The sequence below is a fragment of the Stegodyphus dumicola genome, chromosome 1 (assembly GCF_044657685.1).
Source record: "Stegodyphus dumicola isolate Sdum_Otavi_A_Nest chromosome 1, ASM4465768v1".
Lineage (NCBI taxonomy): Eukaryota > Metazoa > Arthropoda > Arachnida > Araneae > Eresidae > Stegodyphus > Stegodyphus dumicola.
Genome location: NC_140768.1, coordinates 139,462,515 through 139,486,369, shown reverse-complemented (window position 1 = coordinate 139,486,369; position 23,855 = coordinate 139,462,515). Strand labels below are relative to the sequence as shown.

The window sequence follows — 23,855 nt, the reverse complement described above, 5'->3', positions numbered from 1 at the left end:
TGTGAACTCCCGCGAGAACACAAATTAGTTAAAGTAAATATAAACACAGAGTCCATGAATTTAAGAAGGAGCTTTGGCAGTACAGACTGATTGTTACTCAGCTACTTTTCCCTGCTTTTTGAAATGAATTGATCGGTTTTGGGGGTTTCAGCAAGGTTTTTCTGCTCCTTGGGTACTTAAGACAGAGCCAAGATTTAGGCGAGTGTTAATCACATCCAAATTTAATTTTAAAGTCTGCTTTGAAATACGAGCAAGCAGCTCAGTAGATTTCAATTATATTTCTACTTTTGTGCAACTGTAAGGTAAACGTGTTAATAAATATATTTTAAATCATCATTTTCAGTTGCGATTAGTATACCTATAAAGTAAGATAAAAATCTGATTTTCCTCACAGTCCTAGTAGTCTGGCATTTTAAAGGAATGCGGAAACGTATTTACACAATTCGTTATATACATATTTATAAAAAAAATTTACAATCCCTGTATGAAATAAGTGACAAAGAAATGTTCTATGAAAATTCTGAAAATCAGTAACCAAAAACATTTAGGAATAATTCAGGAAATAATATCTGGTATTTTTACTTCCTTGTAGGAAGTAAAAATACCAGATATTAATAATGATCTTTCTTGTAGGAAGTAAAGAAAGTATTCTAATCCCGAAAATTTCGGACATCATTTCTCAACGGGATTATCTATTTTGACTGTTCAGGAATACATTTGGACGATTTTTTGCGTGAGTTCTGTACTTAGGGACAAAATAAAGGACTCTTGTTTCCAAAACGGGTTGTAAAATGGATTTATTTCATTTTAAATCGTGATATCTGTACGTACGTACGTATGTATCTGGCATAACTCAAAAATGATTAGCCGAGGTATGTGGACATTCTGTATATATATTAGTCTGCTATAACACTTGGCTGTGCACCTCCCTTTTTTATTGCAATCGGCAGTACAGTATATATACATATATATATATATACTGAGCCCTTACCCGGCTTCAAAGTCCCTACTTTTCGTAATCGTTGGTAGTAGTCATATACACTGCCCTCCGAAAATTAAGAAACAGCAAGTTTTTTTGTGTCTAATTTAAGAATAAAGCAAGATAGAAAGAAATTTACAGGACATATCACTCAACAGTTCTTTAACAAATGCGACATAGAATATTTCTAAAGTTCAACAAAGACAGGAATTACAACAAAAAATTACACACTTGACAGAGATATCCAGTCTTGGAGAAACAGTATATCATCTTTTGAAGAAAAATAGGGTGGTAACATTACAAAAATGTCTTCTAATAGGGAATGAGTCCACCCCTAGCTGCAATACATTGACAGCAGAGACATTTCAAGACATTTAATTAAGTTGTCGGTCAGTACAATGGGGAGCAACGACCAGATACGGAGTAATCCTTGTTCAAGTTCATCTAAGGACCTTGGAGGAGCGCTTAAAAAGCAACCTGTCTCCCAGTGTAGTCCCAAAGATGCTCTATCGGATTCAGGTCTGGGACTGAGCTGGCCATTCCATCCGCTACATACCGTGACCCTCAAGATATTCTTCAGCAACCCGAGCTCGGTGTGGTCGCACATTGTCGTCCATCAGAAGAAATTCAGGACCAATAGAAGCGGCATGTGGGCGGACATATTGATCAAGGATCTCGTCTCGATATCTCACACCGGTTTAAGTTCTTTCATGGAACATATGCAGGTCAGTTTGACCACCGAGAGAGATCCCAGTCCAAACCGTTATTCCAACACTTCTGTAACTGTGTCTTTCCACAGTGTGGGATTGGTTGTATGTGATGCGTTGTTCCCTCTTTATGTTGTATGTGGTGCGTTGTTCCTTCTTTCCACAGTGTGGAATTGGTTGTATGTGGTGCGTTGTTCTCCAGATCAGTTGACGACCTGAATCACTCTCCAGTGTGAACCTGGATTCGTCTGTGAAGAGAACAGACTCCCATTGTTGACTGGTCCAGGAGACGTGTTCTCTTGCCCAACATAAACGGGCATCTCTATGTCCTCGGGTCAAGGGGATACAAACAACTGGTTGTTTTGCATACAGACCTGTATTGTGCAGGCGTCTGTAGTAGCTAAGATTCTAAATGATCAGCCACGAGCTGAGGCATAGTAATGTTACTCCTCCATCGAGCCGAAAGAGCTAACTAACGGTCTCCCGCAAGTGTTCTAACTCTAGGTCTGCCTGGACCATGTGTTCTAGACACAGAATCCTCGTATTCAAGCTGATTCCATAGTGTGTGGTCCGAGAAACACTGAGACGTCTGCTGTGATGTTGGTGTATTTAATTATGGTAAAGCACACGAGGGCTAGCTGCCTAAGGGGAGGGATGCCTTCGTGGAGGAATTTCTAAGGGAAACTGGCTCGTATACACGTTACACATGGGGAAAACCATGAAAACGCCCATGCAGCCATCCCGTTCGCGGAATTCGAACCTCGGACCGAATTACCAGTGTTCAGAGACTTTACTGCTCGGCCGCTGGTGGGCGTTCTGAGACGTCTGGCAACATCAGCTTGTTACATCCCCATTTCCATACATCCGATAAGCCTCCACCTCAACTAATTGGGCAAATGGCTTCTCTTGGAGATTGACAGAATGGAATTTCGTATTGTCCACGAAACTGTTATAACAACTGAAGATCAACACTGGTGAACAAATATTACAATTTTTACTTGATGCTTTAGTTGGGTATTCCGCTGTTCAGGAGGAATTTATCTTGCTCTTACCAGAGCTTATCACGGAATCCCACATAACGGCTCTTCATAATTGTTTCACGATAAAGATGTGAACACTTGAGATTAATAAAATGAGACACGTTGTCTCTGACCGAAAATGAGACCATCAGACTCACTGGCGGTGAGAGTGTGATGAGCTGAAGTCCAATCAACAGCGAGAAAACAGTCATTTGAATCCTACTATGCGATCGTCAAAAGTAGTAAAATCCTGAGTATGCTTTTCAATACAGTTAATTAGTATTTGCATTTTTTCTCCAACTCGTATATAAATATTCATTTCTATAAAAGAATTGGTAGCTTTTGTTTTTTAATGTATTTTCTTAAACTTCGTTATTGTCATACATATGAACTGTGAATTATTTACTGTGTAAGTTAAAAATGGGTAAAATTATAACGTCTTGTATGCTTGGCTATCGTAAAATGTACTTGACACAAAAGACTGTTTGGTGAATTAACACGAAATCTTTTGAAGTACTCCAAAACCAGGAGAAAGGAGTAAAGAACCCCCTTATTAACTCAAATAAATTTCCCAGTTGGTATCAACTCGTGCTTACCAAAAGCCAATACTTTTGTATTAACTCAAAAGGTAAAGAAAAACGTAAAACTTAATGAAGTTATGTACAGCCTAACGGTTTCTGGTCTGGGTGTAACGGTTAACTTTCGAGCAAGCTGCCTTTGACTCGAAAGTCGTAACAGAGTATTACATGAAGTTACAATAAGTAACTGTAAAGTTTTTATTTATTCAAGGTATTGTAGAAAATTGTAACTGTAAAAAAAAAGGGCAGACAATCAATAAGAATAATAAATATAATACACTTACTAACGAAACGCTAGCTACCCTCACAAAGCAGGAGCCTGTTCATAGTACTCAATCCCAGAACGACTGAAATTCCCTATACTCAAAATCCCTTTTCCTTACTCCTCTTAGCTCATTCCTATTTTCACGTACCATACCTAGAAATCTTGGACTGTTCCAGCAAACAATAGAATTCGTTCCAGGATTGAGCGCCTACTGATCGAGACAGGGTGTTTTGCGGAAGTGGCACAAAGATACCACCCAACCGGCAAACTTATGTACTAACAATTCTGACTCAGAAAATGATTTTAGAGAGGCTCGCTTTCGGAACGGGAAACGCTTTAGGAAGAGGGAATTGAGGTGGATATTTAAACACTTTTTAAAAATCTTACGTTAAATAGCTAGCGGTGTGGAAATACGCTCGTGAATACAGTAAATATATTTATATATTAAAATCTTTTGTAAAAACATTTTATAATCCTCATAAAACAATTGCTACTTAAAGTGCAAATTAAGCTTTTCTTTAGAATTTCGCATAAAAATCACTTGCTTCTTTATATCAGAATATAAATCCCATGAGCAAATCCATTATTAATGCACATACTCCATGATCGAATCCATTTAGAGACTTATAGGGTATTTTCTTCTTCCTTTCCTCACGCCTTCATTGTGTAATTGGAAACATTCTTGACGCGTATTCCAGAGGTCCACGGTTCGAGCCCCGGGAGGGCATTACACATTTTTGTTTACGTCTCCTGCTTCAGAAAATCTAATCACTCTACAGTGGCACTCTAACTAAAAAGGTGGTGGACAATAATTAGTCACCACCACGATTTGGCGATTAAATCCACTAATCTTCATTCTTCCAGCATGTAATGGTAGCACACTCGGCGCAAATTCAAGAGTTCCAAGTTCGAATCCCGGCGAGAGGCCTAAATATTTTTCACATCTCCTGCTAAAAAAAAAAAAAAAAAAAAAAAAAAAAAAAAAAAAACTGATGTGTACACCACATGACTTCCTTGTACGGAATATTAAATTATACGCATTTTGTTTTTGCATTTCATTTAAACTTATTGGATTGAATTAAATCTACTTCACCGACAGCGCATAAACCACAATAGAATAAATGCATTCTTTAAAATTCACTCTAGTATTTGTTTATCATAGCGACACTCTGGCTCTAGATTCACTTAACAGTATTATTATTTCGCTCATATTATAACTCAGAATGCACAAAATTTATATAATTTAAAGATTAGACTTATCTAATCGTCGCCACATGTTCTATTCAAATACTATAATAAAGCTAGAATGATGTATAAAAGAAATTAAGCAAACAAAACAAAAAAGAAACAGTTTTTCACAGACGATTGAGAAATACTCATTCAATTAATTCAGTTCTCACTTCGCGAGAAGGCAAAAATACATAAAAACTCAAAATATCTGTATTAAAAATTACGAAGTAAATCTCAAACACTTATTTCCTCGAAAAAATTCCAGAAAGGATCAAGCATGATTTAATTGGCAATAATAAATGAAGGCGTTATCTTTGTTGTTGCGAAGCTAAGTTTCTCTAGATTGGCAACAACTCCACTAGTCTGCTGTTTCAAATGTAAACAAGCAATGGCTGCCATCAAAAAAATTATTAGGCTTAGCGGCACTTAAACAACTTTAAAATTGTTGATAATTCTAAAAACATTGCATACAGATTTACTAAAGGCATAAAAACCTTAACCGGAAGATAAGAACAACGTAATTCAATCATTTTTAAAGCAAAAAATGTACAATTTACAAGCATATAAGAGTAGAGAAACTGAGATCACTGAGCCGGGTAACAGAGTGGATATATATATAAATATATTTATATACGTTTGGTGCGGCCGATTGCAACCAAAGTATGAGGTTCACATCTACATGTTATAGCAGTCCTATATACAAAATTTCAATGTTCTGAGGCTACTCGTTTTTGAGTTATGCGAGATACGTACGTACATACGTTCGTACAGACGCCACGAAAAATTCTCTTGAGAATTAATTTTAAAGCAGGTTTATAATTGTTTTGGAGGAAACGAGTTTTTTATTCTGTCCTTACGTACAGATATCACGCAAGAACATCGTTAAATCGCCTTCAATAGCGGTCAAAATGGATATTTTTGTTGAAATATGGTGCCTGAAACTTTTCGAGATTACAATACTTCCTTTTTACTTCGTACAAGGAAGTTAAAAAAAAAAAAAAAAAAAAAAAAAAAAAAAAAACACCACTCTACAGACTAATAAGGTTACGTTGACTCGATGCATAAGTCGACCTCGAAATTTTATTCAAGTAAGTTATAAGGTTTTTCTCCCTCCTTCTTGGCATGCCTTCGTGGTGTGGTGATCTGCACGCTGGGCGCGTATTCCAGAGGTCCGCGGGTCGATTCCCGGCGAAGGCGTTGCTAATTTTTCAAGTCTCTTGCTTTAAAAAAGTTCTAATGTCCCTACAAAGTGTTAAATTTTAGGTAATATCTGTCGTAGAGTCATCTTAAATGTGCAGCATATGGAACGAAGAGTATAAACGAAAAACGATAGTAGCTTTAAGAGGGATGAGATAGAACAATTGCCAAAGGCACCAATTAATCAAGGTTTTAAAAGCACACCAGGAAAATATTTTTTGAAAACTTTCAGTCATGATATCGTTATGTAATGTATGGAAATGATTGCCTAGGAAGTTATGTACATGACATCTGATTAGAAGATACTGTGGAAAAGTGAAGAAAATCGAAAAACTGAACATATATCACGCTCACTCTCTTAAATGAATTGCACCCAGCCAAATACACGGCTCAGAACAATTAGGGGATATTGTGAGTTCGGTATGAAAAACCATATAAATGCAACTTTCTTAACAAAAATGAAACAGAAGAGATTAAAAAGGAAAATTATAACGTTTACAAAGCTGGGAATATGCAAATTTTGTCTGTGACATCGAAAACTAGGCATTTTAGATATGGAGTGAAAAGCGATTTTCAGCATTTCTTCTGTAGAAGGAGATTAAAAACAATTGACCCCTTTGAATATTTTATAACAATGAACTCAATGTCTCAGCAAGATGACTTAGCTGAATCGGTACCATGGAGGGGGGCATCGGTCGTAGGCGGGTCGAAAGCAATTCATTGTAGAGGAAGAGTTAGGAATTCTCAAATTGTCAATTCCAGACTATGGAATCGGGTTTTGGAAACTGGAAATGTTCTCCGAAAATGGGGATAAGGTCGTACGTTTGCAACAAAATGGGGATGGTATTTAACACTAATGGCCACAAGAAACCGCTCTATGAACGATATTTTCTTACAGCAGCATCTTCAAAGGGCTACTGGTACCAGAGTTTTAGCTACCAGAGTTTTCCCCTTGCATTTCATTGACACAGGACCACCGTGCTGACTGCAGATCGGAACGAATAGAGCAGGAACATCTTAGATGAGGACGAGATGATCGAGTGACGTGCTTTCCATGGGTGAGTTCCGCTTTGGTGTACAACCTGACAATAGGGCGGATTCTAATATGGCTAGAACCTGGTACACGGGATATTCCATCATTTGCGCATGAAAGTATGCGGAGTGATTTTCTGGGCGATATTTCTATCACTGGCACCACCGACCTGCACATTATCAGGAAAGGAGCACTAGCAGTTCTGAGATATAGAGATAAGATCCTAAGACCTATTGTGGCTCTTTACACTGCAGCAATCGGGGTATATATATGCTACAGTATATATACTATATGTTTGTGGTATAAGGTTAGGATTAAAACAGAGGAATGGAATTCTCTCCACTTCCTCACGCAGCTTGAAGAAGCATCTCGCTGCCAGATTTAGGAAAAGGCTAATGAGTTGTAGGAGTGAATTACCACATGTATTGTATATAATGATTGTTGTATCACGCGCATCCCAGTATACAGTGTTCGTATTTCCATTCATATTTTAATCAAGTCATATAGTGACTGTCCAACGTATTTCAAAGTATATTTTAATCAAGTCATATATTTTCAAAGTATTATTAAGTTATATGTGTAACTGCGTGTAACTATAATTTGTAAGTGTAATTATAATTTGTTATCAAGGTCACCTTAGGAAATCATGTAATATGTATCTTAAACGACGTATAAGACACTGTATATAAATATATAATCAATGCATACTAATTCAGCAGCTCTCATATGGCCAGGTCAAAAAGGTAAGTGTTTGAATGTGTATCAATGTGTATTAACCTACGTTACGTACATACCACTGTGTACTGATGTGTTTTAACGTGTATTAATGTGTATTAATGATCAACGCGTATTAATGTGTATCAACTCAGAAGCTCTTGTATGGCCATGTCAAACATAGGTAACTGTAGACTCTTCAGCCTGCAACAGCAGCGATGGCCCTTGTTTGGCCATGTAAAAAAAAAAAAAAAAAAAAAAAAAAAAAAAAAAAAAAAAATGCTTATTTAAATTTTGGTGGTTTAGTTTGTACGTAGCAGGCGATGAATGGCTCAGTTTAGAAAACAACAACAAATAATTTTATTTACATGATTACTGAAATACTATAAATTATACTCATAAATAAGCACATCTCATTAGTACAAATTCCATTCCTACACTGAAGAAACAGGCGGCGTACAGCGCCCTCTACAGGCGTTTTGTAACACTCCCCACCTAAACGCTTAACATGAGTTTATAAAAATACTTACCAATTTCCATCATTTGGATTTACATCAATCACATTACAATAAAGTAATTACCATATTTTTACATGTGGTCTTCTAAACAAGTTTCCCATACAAAACTTTCTTGAATAAACTATTAATACAAAGAATAGAGGAATAAATACACTATTAGCACATAACAATTAAAAGAATATAATAATGAAAAACAAAAAGAAAATTTCAATCTTATGAATATCATATTGTAAATATTTTAATTTTTCAACTCAATCATTGAGCTCTAAATTGTAAATTAGTTGAACTGGCCTTTTTATTAGTCCAGTGCCAGTTTTGATCGAACATGAGCGAACTTTTCCGTCTCTTCCAGGGAAAGTCTCTATAATTCTACCTAGAAGACCACATATTTCTAGGGTAGCGTTCTTCATTGATTAACACTATGTCATTTGGTTTGAATTCAGTTGCCTTTGAATTTTGCTGGTACGTATTAGCAGATCTTAAATTTAATAAATAAAATTTTCGCCAGCATTTCCAAAAATTATTTAATATATTCTACTGATGTTAGAATTTTTTCACAATAGATTTTCTCGATCTTGATAAATCATCCTTAGATATTCTAGTTGGAGGAAGGGATAGCAAACGTCTACCTATCAAAATTGTGCAGGAGTAAGTGGAGAGGGTTCTGAGGGTTCACTATATAAGTAAGTAATGGGCCTGGAATTGATCATGGCTTCAATCTCAACGAACACTGTTTCTAGTTTATTGAGAGAGAGCGATGAACGGCCAACAATTTTTCTAAGACTTGTTTTGATCGTTCTGATTATTCTCTCCCAAAATCCTCACCACCATGCTCCCTTTTAATTATATATTTCCAATGAATATTGTAAGAAGAGAAGAAATTCTTTACAGAAGGATCAGAAATGCAATTCCACAGTTTTTTCAGTTCAGTGTCTGCGCGTTTGAATGATTTTGCGTTGTCACTGTATATAATTGAACACAGTCCTCGTTGCGCTGTATTCTAAAGGCCAATAAGAACACTTCAGTATTCCTCTAAGTTACCAGTTCTAAATGAACAGCCCGCGTTACGGCAGAAGTAAATACTAAAAGGTAATGTTTACCAATTGTTCTCTTTACAGAAAAATGGTCCAGTATAGTCCAATTCAGTTGCCGCGAACGGTGGTGACTGAAGAATTCGATCTGGAGGAAGTGGAGCTACGTCATGAATTCCAGGACGAACACTGTATCTTTTGCAAATCACGCATCTGCTCAACAAGGATTTAATTCGCTGTCTGCCTTTGATAACCAAAATTTTCGCGCAGGTGCGTGAGAGTTGAGTCCACTCCGGAATGAAATACCCTTTCATGTGCGTTGAAAATTAACAAATTGACGTATCGACACTTTGACGGAAGTATCCATGGATGCTTGGCAGATTCCAGACAGTCTGCTAATTGTATTCTGCCTTTTAACCGCAGAAGTCTGTGTTCGTCGAGCTCAGGATTCAGCGAGTAAATATTGGAACCTTTGTCAACTGACTTTCCTTGAGATAAATCGAGGATTTCCTTTTCGAAATATTGAAATTGGGTGTTTTTAATTCAGTATTTTTCTGCATTCATTGTTTCAGAAGCGGTTAATGGTCCACACAGTCTTTTAGATCTAGGGCTAGAATTGTTGACGAACATATATATCCACGCTGTTATTCGGTATACCTTGCTTAATTTACTAAATTGATTTAAATTGAGCAATGAATTAGAACTTTTCTCAGTGTCCTTGTTGTTGATAGCAGCTTGTAGGACATTATCAGTCTTTTCTACGGATATCTCTTTTTCATTTGTTTCAACGTTCGGTCTTTCAGGCACAAATTTTCAGGCTGGAGGAGCCAACTTGGTCCGTTTTGCTACAACGGACTGTAGATGATGTTGTCAGCTCGTTCCCCTCGACATAGTAGATCTGCAGGGTTTTCCATGCCACTGCAATGGTACCACTGGTTAGCGTTGCAAATTGCCTGGATTTCTGCTACACGGTTGCCAACGAATGGCTTCCAGACATTTGGTGATTTCCTTATCCAATGTAGCGTTATTTGGGAGTCACTCCAAAATATAACATTGTTGCTTAACATAGGCAAGATGTGTTTTAAATATTTAGCTAAGCGAGAAGCTACAACAGCTCCCATTAGCTCGCATCTAGGGAGGGTTAAAGATTTGAGGGGAGTTATTCTACTTTTTGCCATTATGCAACTGGTTTTAATTTCTTTATTTTCATCCGTGTATCTAAAATATGCCACTGCTCCAAAAGCTCTAGGTGTCGCATCACAAAATATATGAACGCTGAGCTGCGTGTAATTAATGTTGTGAAACAATTTTTTAGGGAATTCAGGAGTTTTTAAACATTTCATTTCTGCACACCAGTTCATCCACCTTTTATTGGTATCAACGGGAAGTGCAGCATCCCACTCCAAACCCAGAAGACAAATGTCTTGTAATAGGTTGCAAATATCCGACAGGATCAAATATTTTGACGACTGTTTTCAATGTCAGTCTTTTTGTATCGCCTTCACCATTTCCAATTGACTCCTGAACTGGTTTCATGTTTAATTTTATTTCATCGTTACTAGGTTTCAAAATCATGCCCAAACATTTTGTTTCTTTATTGAAATAATCTTCCTCTTTAATATTTGACTTCATTCATAATGTATTTAATTCATCTGAATTCGATTTCAGTTTTCTCAAATTAATACCCGCATCCCGAAAAATATTTACAGCATCTACAGGCAATCGGTACGCATCTTCTACAGTTTTACCTCCATAAAATAAGTCATCAACGTAAACAGAAGAATTAAGCATTTTAAAACTCTCGGGATAGTCCTCTTTATACCCTTTAATGTGATACTTTATTGTGGCAGCGAACAGAAAAGGACTAACCGTTGTTCCGAACAGAACCCGACACATGCGCATAATATTACATGATTTCTCATCTTACCGAACAAAAGAAATCTTAAGTAATTCCTATCTTCTTCTGCAATGCTAATCATTAAAAATACCTTTTCTATGTCCCCACAAACTGCTATTACAGGTTCACGAAACCTCAGGATCACGTCAAGAACATTCGGATTCAAATTTGGGCCGGTTTCTAGACATTCGTTTAAGGATTTGAATTCTCCGGTCTTCGAAGAAGCATCGAAAATTACACGGACACTAGTAGTCTCAGAATCGCGAATTACAGCAAGGTGCGGCATATAATACTCTGAAAGTTTGATTTCATTAGGGCATTCTTCGACTATTTTTTCCCTTAACTGCTCTTCAATAATTCCCCGATATTTTTGCAGTATTTCTGGAGTTTTCTCGAATTTTTGCTTTAAAAAATCAAACCGCTTTTTTGCGATATCAAAATTATTTCCTAATTCTTCTGTAGTAGATTTCCACAATAGTTTACATTCGTATCGTCCGTTTTTAAACCGTACATATCTTTCAAAACGGCTGATTAGATCGTTATCAGTTTTATTAAATTCATTTTGCCCTTCATTTATTATAAAAATAAAAAATAGCAATTTAAAGAAGAAAACTGTGTTTTTTTACTTGATTCAAATCTTGCTGTAATTTTGGGAAACCTTTTATTTGTGTGGGGATGGAAGAGAAGAAAAGTGTTGCGCTGGTGCAACGTTAGCGGGAAAAGAGTAATCCCCTTTTTCGCTCATACCTTTAGATCAGGGGTTCTCAAACGTTTCGAAATTTGTACCACATAAATATGAAACAAAAATATATGTACTACCATAAAAGCACTTCGCCTTTAAAAATCAATGCATCCTAAATGAAATGTACATAATCAAAGAATAAAACACTTTAAATTTATATTATTTAATTATATTCGTAAATGAAACTTTTACATTGCAATAAAACATACATCAGTATACTGGAATGCCGCTACGATTCTTGGAAATCGTAATCCGGAAAATTGTTCAAAGCTCTTGGAAAGTCGCCATTTCAACAGAGTCAAAAACGTGAAATACTCGAGTTTCTGAATAATAAAGATTAAAACAAAATGTTAAAAAAAGCGCAGTTTTACATTCATTTGAACATTCATTTAACTTTTTTCTGTAAAAATTGAACTATTAAAAATATTGTAATGTACGACCAGTGGTACATGTACCACAGTTTGAGAACCGATGCTTTAGATGTTCTGGATGTTGTTAATTAATCAAGCTGTAGGGTTTATATTTATTTTAACTAAGAGTTATTTTAAGTTTAAACTATCTTTCCTGACAAGCCTTACTTTCCCCTGGAACTGCCAATGCCAGAGTATGTAAATTTTTAGTAGAACGCGCAAGGATTCAAATTATCAGCGGAAGTATTCTGAGTTAAATAGAAAGGAAACGAGTTCGAAGGGTGCTTTCTTACTTCACGAGCGTGGAGGTAGTTAGTCAGAAATTGAAGAACCACGCGTTTCGGCCTGTGTGCTTGCCTCAGAGAATTGTTAATCTTTCAACGTGATATTCAGAGTTTGCTGAATTATCAGCGGTATTGTAGAACGCGGTGAGGTCAGTTACGTTTAGAGAGCCTCGTAGTTAGAATCTTGTTATTATTTCTTTTCAGGTTCTTATTTTTATTTTACCGCCGGGTCGGCGTAGTTTGTGAGCGTCAAGAGCACGCAATTGTAATTTCTTAAGTTGAATAAAAAGGGACTTAAACCCTTCGCAAGACTCTGTCTAATTTCCAGTTTCAGCAGTCACCACTTTGTTGCGTGCAGGTTGGAGGCGCGCAACTCTACAAAGCATTTGAAGACTATCTTTTGCAACACACTTCTTCTAGTATCCCTAGCAACCCAAGACACGCTGCAACCACGGCCAAAAACAATATCCCATAATCCTTTTGTTCTATTATTTATTATTTCTCTCTCTTGTTGCATGTTTAATGTATCCGTCGCTTCTTATTATTTTAGTTAAAACTGAATAAAAGCGATTTGTGTTCGAATATGCATTTTTTTATCGTGGATACACGATAAAACATTCCTCACAACAAGGTTTACTTCAGAGATTTAATCTGTGCTGCTGGACACATGAATAAAATGTAAACAAAGTTTGCTATCTTTATCTTCAATGGCTGATATTCATTCCATGCTTTAAAAATACTTAGAACGAGGTACCTTACATTAGAAGAAGCCATTCAAAAGGTTTTTTATGAAGAAACAGATGATGATAATGAACAGAATGAAACTGATATTCTTGTTGTTCCTCCAGAAATTACCGAAGCTAACGATGAAGAAGGGAATGATAATGTTTTGAATAATGATAACGATATTTTAGCAAATGATACTTTTGGGGAAGTTGAAGTTCACTAAAGAATTAAGTTTGAGCCTTCTCAAAATAGTGCTAGTCATACAAGAAATTTTAAAAGAACAGAAAACTGGAAATTTTAAATATATAAAAAAGGAACCGTCAATTATGATTTCGTCTTCTCTGTCATATAAAAAATAAAGCTTTTAGTGGTATAGGAACAATTTAAGAAAACCGAATACAAATGTGTCCACTAGAAAAGGTGAAATGTTGTCCGTAAGAAGGACGGAGGTTATTTACTATAATTCCCATTATGAAGCGAAAAAGCACAAAAATTTTTTTCTGATGGAACAACAATTCAGTTGGAATTGTTTGTTCAACTTTGGGAAAACTAAGTCTGTAAAAAGTGTTTCTGGTTATTTTAAGAACGCAAAGGAAAAAGGTTTTTGTATCTCAGCCTCATCTTATTGAACAATGCCAAAATGGAAGGGGTCGAATTATGCGATATGTTGTTTATTCTGGCATGCAGCTAGAGATCCACTACTCCCAGTCTTTCCAGGTTCCTGAATGAATTCCCTTAGGGTTCTGACATATGCAAAAGCCCAAAAGTGAAGCTTCTCTAGTTGAGATAGCCTTGTAAAAGTAGACAATTACAGAATAAGAGTTCGTGGCAAAAAAGTGGTGGTCAATATTTACTAATTACATTGATGTATCGTTGGAAAATGCATGGAAAATATCACGACTTTCTATTACTGCAAATAAAATGTCTCTTTTAGATTTCAGACGCGAGATTGCACTATACCTTTTGCAAATTCTTGTTGAAAGTGTAGGATTAGTCAGAAATAGATCAACAACAAGAAGACCTAAATTAAAGCGACTGCATGGTAGGCATTTTATCGGTAAGTCCGAGGATAACAGAAGACTTCGTTGTAAAGAACGCCATAGTCATAATGTTTATAGATGCAAAGCATGTAATTTAGCTTTACATCATGATTGTAGTGAAGCTTTTCAGGCTTGAATCTTTCAGTTGAAAATAATCTGTATTTATAAAAGAAATACAATCTAAATTTTAATGTTGAATTAATTACAATTAAAGTGATTTGTAGATTTATAAAACATAACTACAACTAAAGAGTAATCCAGTGCTCCACTCAAAGAAAACTTTGCCCGAGTATAGTCACTGGGGTGACCTGCCTACTACAACTCAACGCTGCCAGTCTGGTAACTCATAGCAACGAAAAACAAACGAAAAACAAAACAAAACAACGAAAAACTCATAGCAACGAAAAAAAATGTTTATTCTATTATTAAAACGATCTGTTTTTGTTGCCATAGTTGCTTGTCCGGCTACGCTTTATTTATTATTGCTCAAAAGGGCTTATTATACAAATTAAATTATTTTTATTATTGTTATATTAAAAGCAGTGTGTGTCTCAATTGTACTACCATAGTCACGAAACATCCGTATCCTTATTTCGCTGACGTTACACGAGGGTAACAATCGATTCCCACAGGCAAAATCGTTTTTTTTTTTATTTATTTTTTTTTTTTTTTATGGTTCTTGTTTTCTATTTCACAGTAGCGATCCAAAAAGGGGAATTCCCTTCCTTTCCGCATGTGGAGGAGAAACTAGCGTGTAACTTTTCGGTTATCGGTAGTTAACTTAGTCCTCCAGGTTGCGTGGTGGATGTTGTGTTTTTGGAAAAAAAAATCCTGTTTATATCCTTGAAAAGCTTTAAGAAATGATTTTGAGAAGGTGAACTATTTTATTTATGTTATACTTTATGTAATTGAATTTCACATACGTTTAAGAAACAAGTTAGGGTGAAAAATTAGAATTCCTTTGGCCTTTCAATATTACAACTGTTTCAAAATTAGTTCGAGGTATGTTACTTGCTTTGGCGGTATTTTGAGTTAAGTGCAGATACGATTTTTGAAAAATATGCAAGTGTACCATCAGTGGGGAACAATGGCTCAGTAATGGTAAATTCTGAACGATTTGCAATTTCAGACGCATTTAATGAAAAAATGTAATCCTATAACAATTAATAGCTCTTTATCGATTCACACTAGAACAGATTCAAAAGAAGTCAGATGTTATAATTTGTTGTATGTTGTGTAAAAATTTCCATTAGCAAAATGTTCAGTTTTAAAAAAATGCGATTTCAAACACATTTAATGGAAAACTTTTAATCTTGGAACAATTAATATCTCTTTATCCATTATACTTGGAATTGATTCAAAAGAAATCAGATATTATAATGTGTTGTTTGTTGTGTAACTATTTTCTATTAGCAAAATATTCATTTAAAACAAATTTGCAATTACAGACACATTTAATGGAAAAATTTAATCTTATTATAATTAATATCTAGTTATCCATTAACCCTAGAACTGATTCGAAAAAAGGCTGATATTTTAATTTGTTGTATATTGTGTAAATATTTTCCAGTAGTAACATATTCAATTAAAAAAATTGCTATTTTAGTCGCATTTCATGGAAAATTTTTAATCCTATAACAGTTAATATCTCTTTATTTATTAACCCTAGAACTGATTCAAAAGAAGTCGGGTTTTATAATTTTGTGCCTGTTTTGTAATTATTTTCTAGTAGTCCCTTAATACTCTTCCCCAAATATAAAGGTCGACTGGCAGAGACATGAGATTCAGTCCACCAGATCTAGGTGATGACAGCTTATCATCCACTCCGTTTTAGTTCGAGCTCGACTATAGAGACTTTTACACTGTTTTGTGCTGGAGAAACATAAAAATTCAACTACACCTTTGCTAAAATTCAAAAATAGGTGGACGGCCCTCGGACCCAGGGTAGTCTCCAATAAAACTGGGGTGGGGTTGCACAGTTAGCGTGGTATGTTCGGCTCGATTGTACCTGTTTCAGAATGTAAAACATTAATCATATTTCTTACAGTTCGTTTCGACTCCATTGCTTAAACGCTGATTTTCTCTTCTAATAAAAGCAGCATTCCATCCAGCTTCACTCACTGGCACTTCCTGAAGGAAAATGTTTCTGATGTATGTACAGAGGGCAGCTATCAAATAGAATGTGAAGATCTGTTTAGAATTTATGTTGGAGAGGATGCTGAAGAAGTGGAATGTGTGCATAGGGGAGATTTGTTTGAAATATTTACTCTGTAAAAAACCTCAATTTGCTTATAAGAATCCAAAATTTTGCTCAAAATTCAATTTTACAATTTATTAATTACAAATATATACGATTATTGTCACCTACTAAGGCAATGATGCTGCAAACGCTAAAGTTCAAAGAATAAATTGTATTAACCTTAGGATAGTACGGAGGCTAAGGAGCTCAACATCTCGCATTCAAGATCCGACATAGATATTTATATATTCCAGAGTGACTGTGCACGTGCCCCCGTTTCTGTAAGAGAAATAAAGCTATGATTATTAGTTCACGATTGTCGCATACTAAGATACGAGCCCACCAAACGGTAAAATTCAGCGGTAAAATCAGCGGTAAAATCGCTGAACACTGGTAGTTCGGTCCGAGGTTCGAATCACGCGAACGGGCTGGCTGCATGGGCGTTTTCGTGGTTTTACCCATGTGTAACGTGTTTACGAGCCAGTTTCCCTTAGAAAGTCCTCCACGAAGGCATCCTTCCCCTTAGGCAGATAGTCCTAGTGTGCTTTGCCGTATTCTCAATACACCATAATCAGATACTGATTCTTCAGATGCTGACGTTCAAACAATAAATATAATTAATCTTAGGATAGTAAGGAGGCTAAGGAGCTCGACATCTTATATTCAAGAATCCGATATAGATATTTATGTGTTTCAAACGGATTACGTACACGCCACCGTTTCTGTAAGAGACATAAAGCTACGGTTATTCCCTTTAATAAATGATAAAATCTAAAATTTCAATATGATTAGGATTCAAGAAATATTATTTTAAATTCAAAAAAGAGCATAATTAAAAGGCAAACAAAACACATATCAGGTTTCAAGTTTCCAGGTTTCTTCAATTCAATCACCCATTTTCCTTACTGGTGTTGCCAGATCCAAAAGACAAAAACATGCATCATGAAGCATGTATGTCCTCTATAGGCACTTAAAATAGATTTTTAAACAAAATTTCTTACATTCATTATTGTCACTTCTTAAGATACTGAAGCTGCAAATGCTGAAGTTCAAAGAGTAAGTATAATTAATCTTACAATAGTGCGCGGAGGTTTAAGAGCTCAACATCTTATATTGAAGGTCCGATGTAGACTTTTATGTGTTCCAGACGGATTAGGTATGTGCAACCGTTTCTGCAAGAAGGATAAAACTATAGTTATAATTCACTGTTGTCACATACTGAGATAATGGTGATGCAAATACTGAAATCCAGAGAATAAATATAATTAATCTTTGAATAATACAGAAGTTAAAGAGCTCCACATGTTTTATTCAAGATCCGGTTTAGGTAATTGTTTGTTCCAGACGGATGATATACGCAACACCGTTTCTGTAAGAGAGATAAAGCTATGATTATTAGTTCAGTAAAATTAAATTCTTGACTCATGTAGACAAAGCCCGAGTGAGAGGTCTGTGGAGTAAGCGTTTTTCAAAGGTTCCAACATCCACTTCCTTGTTTATATAAGTGATAAACGGGATTATGAAGAATTACTATATCAGTTTGAGACCCTAAGCCCAAGTATTCTCAGATTAAGCCGCAAAGGCTGCTTTCAGACGGTGGCGTGAAGGGTGTAGAGGCATAGTCATAAAGGCATAAAATACGGGAGTTCCGTTCACACCTGCGAGAACGGTGTGTAAGCCGTGGCCAATGAGAGAAGCTAAATTTGCGCATGCGTTGGATGTGTCTACAACTTTCCCGCGCTGTTCTCCTGCTCGATTGATTTTCCCGCGTTCCCTCTGCTTGTTTTGTGAAAGCGAAATTTTCTGTAGAACGCCGCTCTGATTGGTCGCTCTGATTAGTCGACGCTTATCCCAAACTCGGCGTAAAGTTGAAAACTTTGAACCCTATGCCATGAGCCCTAAACCAGATTTTGTGACGTAGCACAGACTGGTTGCCTCGGCAACGGAGCTCGGCTTTAACCACTTATGCCCTTTACGCCCTCGTCTGAACGCAGTTAAACAGTCCTTGCGTTTAAAATATAGCGAATATAGCGACTTTCTGCATACCTCAGTCCTTAAGCCGCTGTACTAGTTTAGTTGTAATACTACTTTTCACTGCTCAAAGGCTTAACGACCAAAACAGTTAACCGAAATCCTCAGCAATTAACAAATAGTTAATATACAGTCTGCATGTTACATGTATTAAATATTACATTCGCAAAATAAAATAAGGCTCGGAAAAAAGAATGTTTTAATGATAACCACGAAGAAGAAAAAAGGTATTTAAATGAATGAAGATTGCGTCGTTCTGTACATTATTTTTATATATAGTAAATACAAGTGTTTGAAAACGTAAAGCTTCAAATGGAAATTAACCTATTCAGCAGTAGAAACAACATGTAATCATAGCATTATCTCATAATATTATCATTATTAACATGTAATCATAGCATTATCTCATAATATTATCATTATTAACATGTAATCATAGCATTATCTCATAATATTATCATTATTAACATGTAAACATAGCATTATCCCATAATATTATCATTATTAAAATGTAATCATAGCATTAGTTGCAGACATAAAGATTAATTATTTTTTTTGTCTGATCAGAGTCTCATTACATTTATTTTATTCTAATTAAAATTATAATTTAACTACTTAATGAAAAACATTATTTTATCCTGCCATGGGAAAAAAAAAAAAAAAAAAAAAAATTAGGAAAACAGTGTACATGGTAATCTACATTTTTTTAGTGATACTAGTGACTGTCTATTCTCGTTCCTCACCTACTGTTCCCTACCAGAATATGTTTCTAGTATCGCGTTGCATGTAAATGAGGCAGAAAGACTATTTAAATGAAGGTTTCGCTTACTTCAGCAGAAGAGGTTAGGATTACTAAGCTCGTCCGTTCGGTCCTATTGTATGTGCCTGCTGATATTCACCGGTTAATTTAATTAAGGTCCAAATACGCTAGATAATTTTGTACTGCTTCGTCTAAGTTCAGTTTAATTTAGCATTACAGAAGTTTTGTATTTTCTTATCTTGAGTTAAGGCCCAAGTAGGCTTTTCTGTAAGCCCGAGAAAGGGGCCATTTGTGATCTTAGTTTGAAATAATAAAGGTCGAGTTTAAACCTTCTCTGAACTTTTCATTTACCCACTTGGACTCAGCGATAAGTCGCTACATGGTTCAACAAAGTTTTTATGAATTTAAGCGCATACCAAGCAGCTAGAAACATTACGCCCTCAAGAAAGGAGAAGTTCATATATTTTAGTAAATATGGATGAGGGGAGTATTAAAAAATATTAAATTCAGAAATTATAATTATATTAATTTATGAATATAATTAATTTTGAATAGTTTTTAATAATATTAAAAATATAATATTTTAATATTAATTAAAAAAAATTCATGATAGAAAAAAATATTTTTTTCATGATATTAAAAAATTATTAAGGCTTGAAAAATGTTTCTGAGTTAAATAATACTATTTAAATTGTAAATACTTTTTAGACATTTTATGCATTGAAAATGTTTAAAGGCGAAAATGCCGCAGTTTCAGTTCAACTAAAGTACGCATTGGCTAAAAAAGTAAGTGAAAATCAAATTTTCATTACTCCTGCCATTTTAACTGTTTTGTAAAGAGTCAATAAATCATGACATAAAATATTTGGAAGAAAAAGAAAGGACGAAAAAAAAAAAAAAAAAAAAAAAAAAAAAAAAAAATCTGAAAGCTCATAGATTTTATATTACGCCCGACGGGGCTTTTTTTTTTAACGTTTTGTTTGTCACCTTTATTTATTAAATATCATGTTTATCGCACTTAAACCATAAAATTCAATTCAACAGCAATATCGCAAATAATTTTAAAATGAGCATATTTTTAGAAGTTCCTATACACAGTCTTGCGCGCTGGAGATAAAGTTTTTATTTTTTTGTTTTGTTTTTGTTTAGTGTTACAATTGCTAGGTTTGTAATCGTCAGTTTCTTAATAAAAAATTCGTTAAAGTTTTACAAAATATACAATAGGTAATAAAACAAATTCCAAATTCAAAGTTCGAGTTTCCAGATGCCCATATTCTAGTGGAGGACAGCTTATTGAAATTTGATGTCTCTAGGTATCGTTGTTTTTCCGCAGCGCGAGGAACATACATACATTCATGCATATTCATCATTATTTAATTTCTTTAAATATAATTCAGGGCTCTCATATTTGGTGGCAATAATTTGAAAAGTGAACCAACATTTATAGTGAACCAACGCAAAATGCCAAAACGAAATTAATATCTCTTTTGGGCTGACGCCCTTTAGAGTAAAAAAAATGACATATTTTTTATTTTTCAAAAATATGACTTTTTTTTAAAGATTCTAAATTTCCTGTATCACAAAACTTATAATTAACTTTTATTTAAACGATGAATCAATGTTATTAATTTTTATTCTTAGTTCCCCTGATAAATATGAAACTCCAGAAGATTTTGAAAAATTAGGAGAAGGAATTAAAGATCTAAGTGCGAGATTTGAAGCAAGCGATGAAGGCAAAAAAGTGAAGCTGCTAAGTGACAAAGTATATTTATTATTTCTTTTGTTTTAAGAGTGTTTTCTTTGTAAAAAACAAGCATTTATCGCTTTTTGACCATTCACTTTATCATGTGCATCAGAATGTGCTCATGTGTGTCGTAAATAAGCTTTCGAACACCCCTTAACGGATACGCTTAGTATAATCAATAAAGAAATTTCAGTAAAAAATAATAGACACTCTCTGTCACGTCCTGTGATTATCTGCTAAGAATTAAGCTAGCACAAAGTAGCATATTTCCTCATTATTTGCACATGTTCTAGCAATAATTTACAGAAGACAGGCATGCTTAATTAATTCATTATTATTAATTGTATATAATTAATTTAATGCATAATTAAAAAGGAATAAACTTTTTAATGAAAAAAGGACACTAATCAATAACTTAATTAGCAAAAATTTATTTTTTATCTCCAAGTAAATTTTTTTTAAGAAACGCCGACTTATTCATTCAACTGCATTCACTGTAGATCATATACAGATACGTAATACAGATGTAATACAAATACATAATACAAATGCATCCATTCTCAACACATGACACAAATTTCCAAGCCACACTGTACTTCGTATAAAGAAACAGAATTTCACGAAGAGCGCGGCAGCATATGCGCTAATTGAGATGCGCACGGAAGGCGTAATTGCAAATCGCACATTGAGTTGATCAATGTTAAACGAATTTCGCTTACTGCGCATGCCCAAAGTAGAATTTTGCGCAATTTTAAAAGAAGATAAATACAGTACATGGTTGATATTGTGTCATCTGGGCGTACACAGTTCGGGGTTTTAAAATTTGTTAGGTTGCAAGTTGCTTCATTACTTAGAGTGTAAATATCCATTGTAAACTACGCAAATTTTCGTTTAAGAAGTATTACAGAAAAGGATATGTTACAAGATATATTAGCTGAATGTTTACTGATTATACTTCTGAGGAATGAAAGCAACTGAATATTAACCATACTTTCTATTTGTATATACTATGACAAATTAAGGAATAAATCTACTAGTTTAAACTACTGAATTAAAGTCAAATAACTGATATTAAATGTAATGCTTATTAACAAAATAAACCGAAATGCAATGCACCCAGGTGCACGAGAAGCACATGCAATAAGCACACAATAAATTTCCGTAGTATTGCAATTGTAAAAACAGTAAAACCAACATGAATAACTTGTGTAATGTTGTTTATTCCCCCCCCCCTTAGTCGCCAGTATTTCCTTCCACACCAACGGTACGCCATTGAGCATGCGCACTAAGCGAAATTCGTTAACACTGATCAACTCAATGTGCGGTTTGCCATTACGCGCACGGGGAGGATCAGATCACGATCCCAAAAGTTGCCTTCTCTCCGTAGACGTTAATGTGCAAATGCTGTTATTCATATGATAAGCCGTACAGCAACTCAGCTGGTGTCACGTAATTAAGTAAGTCTGACCCTGTGGCTCTTTGAGCTATCGATGTTAGGGGTTTACCTCCTGGCCATAGGTTACTATTGCAGCCAGGTTCGTCTCTTTATATCTCTAGTTCCGAGACAACCATAGTACAGAACTCTGTCAGCACAATAAACAACCGCAAAGGGCAGGAGTATAGTTATCATAAAGAAAAGCCAAATGATACTGTATTAAGTACGTAGCAAATGTGTTCGAAATTCGCTGACTATAAATAAGCACCGTTTTGAAAGGCATAAAAATTTTTTTAAATATTTCTCAATACAATATTTTATCGTCTAACCAAATATGAAAAGGTTAAGCTTGTTTGAAGGGCTTCTTTATGAAAAATACTGTGTATGTTGCTCAAAATATATGGAGCTGTTGTTGTCGTTTGTAAGGTGTAAATGTCTAAATTTCAAACATATATTTCCTTAATTAAAAAAGAAAACTTTTCTGCTAGAAGCAAATCTTGTAAAATTTAATGAGTCCAGAAGAACACATGAAGCTTTTATTATTAATGGCGTCATAAAACAGCTAAACGTATTACTAGCTTCAACAAAAATTAATGAGACTACAGCTTTCAGATATTTGAGAATTTATAAGAACTACTTTAGATTATGACACAAATACAAAATTACATTTTTTAAAAATGTCAGTAAATAAACTGATAGCATTGATTTTATTTTCAGATTAGTTTGAATAATTTCAATCGACAATCATTGATAGATGTTGGTCGTCGGGTGTTTAAAAGTTCGTGTCAATGCATAAACCATAGTTGCATTTTTCTCCTTTTGTAAGCACTTATTTCTCAGGGCTATACGATCAATAAGAGATTCTGCGATAGAAGTTTATTAGATGTACAAGTTTCATAGTTGATAGATATGTCCATGGGTTGAAGAGCAAGGTGGTTGGGTGAGTATCCATAGTCTTGGTTACAGAACTTATAGCATTACTTCAATGTTTTGGATGCAATTAATAATGTATGTACGAATTTACTTTCACGGATGATGACACAATTTACTTCTAAATGTAATAAACAACAAACCAAGCTTAAGCATCTTACACAGGAGTATCTTAAGTATCTTTTCTTAGTGCAATAAGGGGACAAGGGACATTCAGATTCGTAAATTTCTTTCAAAAATTCGAAATTTCGTTTTTTGTTTCTAAAAATAAAGAATAATGTAAGTGATGTTTACAAAAAAGAATTTTTAAGTTGCGATGAAATTTAAGCATTTTATAAGGAAATTT

At 34.8% G+C, this 23,855-nt stretch overlaps 1 long non-coding RNA gene across 1 annotated transcript; it reads left to right on the top strand.

The window, feature by feature from the left end:
* Nucleotides 1-15,131: 15,131 nt before the first annotated feature.
* LOC146999274 (uncharacterized) lies at nucleotides 15,132-23,514 on the top strand. The gene is made up of 3 exons (XR_015039602.1): nucleotides 15,132-15,244; nucleotides 21,042-21,162; nucleotides 23,297-23,514. It is a non-coding gene; the product is annotated as an uncharacterized LOC146999274 (long non-coding RNA).
* Nucleotides 23,515-23,855: the final 341 nt, after the last annotated feature.